The 6,600-nt window shown below is 33.3% G+C and overlaps 1 long non-coding RNA gene across 6 annotated transcripts; it reads right to left on the bottom strand.

Moving 5' to 3' along the window:
* Positions 1-450: 450 nt before the first annotated feature.
* LOC145167464 (uncharacterized) lies at positions 451-5,429 on the bottom strand. Of its 6 annotated transcripts, none has more exons than XR_013741159.1 (8): positions 5,134-5,429; positions 4,718-5,057; positions 4,422-4,619; positions 4,076-4,241; positions 3,730-3,829; positions 3,576-3,645; positions 2,380-3,322; positions 2,080-2,301 (listed from the first exon to the last, which is right to left on the bottom strand). It is a non-coding gene; the product is annotated as an uncharacterized LOC145167464 (long non-coding RNA). The 6 variants fall into 6 exon arrangements; XR_013741158.1 differs by having other exon boundaries at positions 4,718-4,786; positions 4,875-5,428; XR_013741160.1 differs by having other exon boundaries at positions 4,422-4,587; positions 4,718-4,786; positions 4,875-5,428.
* Between the last annotated feature and the right edge of the window lie 1,171 nt (positions 5,430-6,600).

Here is a 6,600-nt window from a genome sequence, read left to right as displayed (position 1 = left end):
GAGTTGTCCCGGTTTTGAATCTCACATTGTTGAACTATATGAAAGCCTAGAATTTAGAAATATATTGTTCGCATACATCCCTTATTAAATGTGGTATAAGTGATGATATGTCACTTTTTTTGATAAATGAAAATGTGGTTGACTTCAAGACAAGTGTTAAAGCCCACTAATTTATTATAACAAGAAAAATATTTCAACAACATACGTATTTCCATTTTGTAAATACACTATTGTTAAACTTTATGAATAAGGAGGGTGTAACGTTACTCATAAACTTTTGTTACAAATAAACTATCATTATTTTAGTTAGAATCTATATTGTTAGCCTTGATAAACTATCATCAGATAAATAAAAATAGTGCCTAAATATGAGTTTGTTCTTTTATTAGAGGCTAACATACATATAACAACAAAAAGAATGACTTTTTCTTAATAATATTTACCATATTATAATACTTGCATCATAGCTAGTTCTATCAATTTTAAGACTTGATCTTAAAAACATGCAGATGAAAGAGAGGCATATGATAATGATATGATTGGTACCAGTGGCGGACGTAGACTGTTTTAGTGGGGGTGTCCCTCGTACTTCAAGCGGGTGCACCTAATAGAAAAAACCAAAAAAAAAAAAAAAAAATTTACACTGTGTGCCGGAAATTGAGCAGTTGCCCGGGACCCCAAATGCCCCAAATATGTCCGCCGCTGATTGGTACATAGTACTAGAAAACATAGGAATTTATGCTGAACAAACCCATCAATTATTAATCAGAAAACCCCTTTACCAATAGAATTCTTGAAGAACAATCCATTTGAAAAAGCATGTGGGTTAGAGTTTATGAAAAATAGTTTTGACAGTTTACGAAAAAAATATATTATCAAAAATTAGACCATCAAGTCGATTACATTCGACAGATACTTTTAATAACGTATTATTCATAAATTATACGATTTTTAAGTGATTTAATTTTGTCGGTAATCCATTTGAAATTGTTGGGACTTGATGGGAAAACACACACATACACACACAAACACATACACACACATATATATATATATATATATATATATATATATATATATATATTATAATTGTTGTCATAATTAATTTAACTACTTATAAAATGTGTTATATGATAAATTAAATTATTTTGGGAGTTACTGACCCTCCTTGGCAAAATCCAAGGTGGCTTCTTGTAGGGGCGGATCCCTTTAGGGGCAAAGGGGGTCATGGTCTCCCCGCTTTTCAGCCTACTTATACCTGATTATAAGTAAATTTAAATTATTTCTTGCATATTAAAAAAAATGAAGTTTTGGAGAGATTTGAAATGATCTGGACAACAGAAAAATAAAAACAAGAAGTTTTGTGAATAACTAAAAAACCTAATTTAAAGGAAATGGATACACGAAAAAGGCAAAAATAAAATATGATATTTCAAACTATCTGATAACCATAAAAAAGAAAAAACAACTAAAAAATCTCAGAAGAATGTACTGAAGACGCCACTCTTCTCGTCCTCTCCGTCATTTTCGATTTTTTCCCCGATCTCGTCATCATATGCGAGCTCCGGTCTTTGCGACTCCAACGTACTTGCTTTGGTTACCGTTTGCAGCCTCACTTACTTGTAAGTCCACAATACATACTTGTTCTTTGTATCTTGTTCCTTCTTGTTGGCTGCTTTAGGGTTTTTTTTATTGTGTAGTGATGTTAAGCGGAGCAAAGAGTACAACATATTGTGTGTGTATCTATATATGAATTGCTTTTTCTATTCAACACTAAAAAGAGAAGTACATCTGGCTCTGCATCCTATGAGCTATATATTAGCTTTTGACTTTTCTTTTCAATAGGTTTGTGATAAATGCAAATACTTCTTAATAATTATTAGAAATATAAGATAATGAGATGTCTTTAGACTTAACAAGACGTGTATAAACCATTTTGTTATGTTTATTTGTTTTGTATCTCAATCTTGTGTTATTGTTTAAATGTATAGACAAGATTTGAGGAGATTACAAAAAAATTATTAGAAAACCGTTTAGAAAAAAAATTATTATGAGGGTCTTTTTTCAATAAGAAAATACTAAAAAATTAATTAAGTCAATTGTTAATTTATCTAGACTCACAAATCTTGTTGGTAATTGTTGGAAACGTATTAATAACCAAAAAATATAAGAGTATTATGACATGTTACAATTTAACTAAAATTAAACTCGTTTATACTTGTTTGCTTTGTAGTTTTGGTTCCGGCCCCCCTCACATTAGTGCTTGTGTTCCGCCACTGCTCTTTGCTCCGCTTAACATCACTACACAATAAAAAAATCCCTAAAGCAGCCAACAAGAAGGAAAAAGATACAAAGAACAAGTATGTATTGTGGACTTACACGTAAGTGAGGCTGCAAAGGGTAACCAAAGCAAGTACGTCGGAGTCGCAAAGACCGGAGCTCGCATATGATGACGAGATCGGGGAAAAAATTGACAATGACGGAGAGGACGAGAAGAGTGGCATCTTCAGTTACATTCTTCTGAGATTTTTTAGTTGTTTTTTTTTTCTTTTTTATGGTTATCAGATAGTTTGAAATATCATATTTTATTTTTGCCTTTTTGGTGTATTCATTTCCTTCAAATTAGGTTTTTTAGTTATTCACAAAACTTCTTGTTTTTATTTTTCTGTTGTCCAGTTCATTTCAAATCTCTCCAAAACTTTTTTTTTTTTTTTAATATGCAAGAAATAATTTAAATTTACTTATAATTAGGCTGAAAAGCGGGGAGGTCATGGCCCCCACTGGCCCGTAAAGGGATCCGCCCCTGCACGTCCCTGAAATGATTTCTGCTCGACGAGTTGGATTCCCAACTCGCCGAGTCCACACCAACACCCTAGATCTTACATAAATTAAGTAATACTTCCAGGTGTTACATAAAGAATCTTATATTTAAAAAAAAAAAAAAACATGTTATTTATTATTATATAAGAGTTAGAGGAATCTTAGTCGAAAGTTTAAACATGGTGTAGAATTATGATTATGTTAGTTTGATAGTTGAACACAAGTAATTATAAAAAAGTCAACAATATCTGCCATTCATTAACGTGTAAGGAAGATTTTACAATGATAAAAAAAAAAATTGGTTTCTGTTGTAGGAGTTGGATCATTGCTGCCCTTATGAACTTCATAAAAAATATGACCAATTTATGATCTTATAAGTTAGAAAGAACATTAATTTCAGTAAAACATTGTATGATTATGTTAAAGATGAAATTTCATATACGTAACTTATATTTGGATGACCAAATTATGCCACACCAGCACTTCTTGTATAAAATTTGCCCTGAAATATTTTGTTTTTGCTTTAGGTATATAGCCAAAGTCAAAACCATCAAAACATACTTTTCCGTTTTTTGTTGAATCTTGAACTGGGATTATTCATTGACATGAGTGATTGTGAAGTCAAACATCTTGATAGATTATTAACCAAATATTTGCCTTTATTTATTTTTTAATGAATTTAACAGTAAAACTTAATTAAAATAACACTATTTGTTCTCACTTGAAGAAGTCAAAAATAGAATCAAGTTACATACCTCGTAATCCACAAAGGCACCAGGTATTCCACCTATGTTATGTAGCTTGACAATGTTAAATGTAGGATGCCTATAACCAAAATGCATAATACAGGTCATCATCATAAAGTTGAAATGAAGAAAACTAAAAATCCCAAAATCCGTCAATACTTACTTGGGAAAAAAGGTTTTAGCTCATCTTTGGAACAATTGGGATCTAAATCTAAAATAAAGAAAGTCCAAAAATGCTCTATCAGTTGTATTTTCTGCCTGGTCTGTATTTACAATCAAGCAACACATCAATGACACGGAATGAAGCAACTACAATGTAGTTCATCATTTTATCAATACACTCAGTTAACCTTTTATTATTATTATTATTATTATTATTATTATTATTATTATCATAGAAATACCTTCATGGATATGTTGATTAAATATAATCATGAATTGAATTGAATTAAAATCATTGATGGAATAATGTGTATGTAAGAATAAAACAAATTCAAAGATTTACCTACCTCTTGTCTGATTACCTGCTCCTCTTAACGAGCTTCATGATCTTTTTTATCATCATCATCTTTGTTCTCTACCTCCACAACCTCTTTGTTCTCTAATTGATCCAACACCCCTTTAGCCCTGTGAAATGTTACGATGACATTCTTATTCTGCCACCTCTCCTTAACCCTACATGAAAATTCAAGGAATGTCATTATATTTATAACAAAAATAAGAAGTATGATGCCATTCCATAAGGATTTCTACAATAAGATTAAGCATCTAGGGTTCATCAGGAAAATTGGAATCCTTCTTAAACACCATTCAATAGTTAATATACATAAAAAAAAGAACCAGATTCTAACCTACCTGACAGTTTCCATGTGATGAAACTTGAACACATTTATCTCTCTTTCTTTTTATCCAGTAGTCACTACCATTTCTGCTACCTAAGCATTTTGCTTTTACGACAATTTTCTCTTTACTCCTTCCGTTCTACTCCATTATTGTCATGGATCTTAAAACCGCCAACCAACTTCACCATATTAAAAACAACAATGAATCCATCTAATAAACCAATACAAAATACCGTCTTGAAGTCATAGAAGTCAGGTAAACTGATGCTAAGTAAAAAGAATAAGCGAGGTAGTCATTTCATCGAATACCTGGTGGGTGGCGGTCACAACTTCATCCTTCATAGCAAAATTATGATACGATATACATACGAAATAGCACTAGAGTAAAGTCAAATAGCCCCAGATGAGCTAACAGGGGAAGAAAAATAATTAATAGTTGAACTAATTGAAAGAAACAATATCGAACCTGGACGGAAATACCAGAAGTTTCAAAATTGAAAATCATAAAAACAAAACCCAGTTTCTGAAATCCTAAATCAAAAACACGACCCTGAATTTCAACTGGGAGAGGCTTAGAAAAAGGGGTGAAACACCGGGATGGCTGCAAACACCGGTTGCAATATCCGACTGGAAAGCCATCCGAGTTGCCCTGCCAAAATATGACCCTGAATTTCACCCGATGCTTGATAATGCAAAATCTTTTCAAAAATAAAACACATCATCACCTCAATATCGGTAAGGAACCATCAAAATTGATACCCATCAAAGGAATCACAAATCTACAGGAAGCCATCAAAGGAAGAAAATGGTGGGTTGAAGAGAAAACGATGAATAGCAGAAGGAGTGAAAAAATTAAGGAGCGCCTGGTGGTGCAAGAAAAGGGCGTGTCGGAGTGATGCAAGAAAGAGGAGCGCCGGAAATCGCAACAGACGTGGAAGGCTTTCCGGATGAAATTGGGAGCAAATTGACATAAGAAGAAGGGGGCAAAGTCAAAGGCTCAAAGGCGGTGGAGAGGAAGTGATAAGAGGCTAAAGTGGCAAAAGTCTAAAAACAGAAAGCTTTGGTGGCCAAAATCAGAAGTGGAGAAAATTTCCTGTAGGCAAGCACCCCACAATTAAGGTTATCAACTATAATAAATGAAGATTTATTTTACCACGTGTCAATCTTTCATGTATTTTCACATTTGTCATTTTATTATATTTTTTGAAATAAATGGTATCCACAAGTCAACTGTATCAAATCCCAGCTGCTTACATTCCTGTTATCGTCATACAATACAATTTATTAGGGTAGAATTGGAAGTCAAGAAATAAGTGAAATGTGATTTGACATTTTGTGAGTTGTGACAATAGCTAAGTACCTGTATATACTCTTTAAAAGAAGATGAACATTTTTGAAGTAGATATTCAGCCCAATCACATGTACTAACATATATATCATGTTCATGGGCTAATTTTGTTGATTCTTTAATGAAAACTCAAGAAATATTGTAGAGTTGTAGTTGCCTCTGTTTCATTAACACTATATTCCCCATCACAAAGAAGATAAAAAAGGACCCCTGTTGGATACGTAAAAGGAAATCACTAACCACAGAAGGCATTAGAAAGAATTGATGTTATCATTATTCATGAATACGTAAAAGGAAATCACTAACCACAGAAGGCATTAGAAAGAATTGATGTTATCATCATTCATGAATACGTAAAAGGAAATCACTAACCACAGAAGGCATTAGAAAGAATTGATTGATTCTGTGTGTAGAGCTGAAATAGACGCAACATGACGTCGAGGGGTGTTCCGTGACGTTAGCGAGAGCGGGACGTTTCTTGGTCAAGTGAGGCGGCAAAGCCGTTGATTGGCCGACGACATTCTCCAACGCCTGCCGCTTTGCAAGTGACGACGTCGTTACAGAAGCTTTCGGATTGGCGTTGCGGTCGACATCACTGAATGCAGCAAGAAACCCGGAAAAGAAAAGAAAGAAAGAAAGAAAGGAACCCTAGAAAGAAAACCCTAAAATTCAACGACGTTACAATGCGATGAGTATGCGTATTTTGGAGTAAGCGATGAGCGTGCGTATTTTGGTGTAAGATGATGTCAGCAACACGATCCTAAGGTGGAAAGCTAAGGAGTGAAAGCAATCAAGGGCCCTTGTTTCTTCAATTTAGAATTTAAGGTTATTTTTTAATAATATT

The sequence above is a fragment of the Lactuca virosa genome, chromosome 3 (assembly GCF_052849685.1).
Source record: "Lactuca virosa cultivar CGN04683 chromosome 3, Lactuca_virosa_CGN04683_v6, whole genome shotgun sequence".
NCBI classification, from domain to species: Eukaryota; Viridiplantae; Streptophyta; class Magnoliopsida; order Asterales; family Asteraceae; genus Lactuca; species Lactuca virosa.
This window is presented reverse-complemented; position numbering and strand designations above follow the sequence as displayed.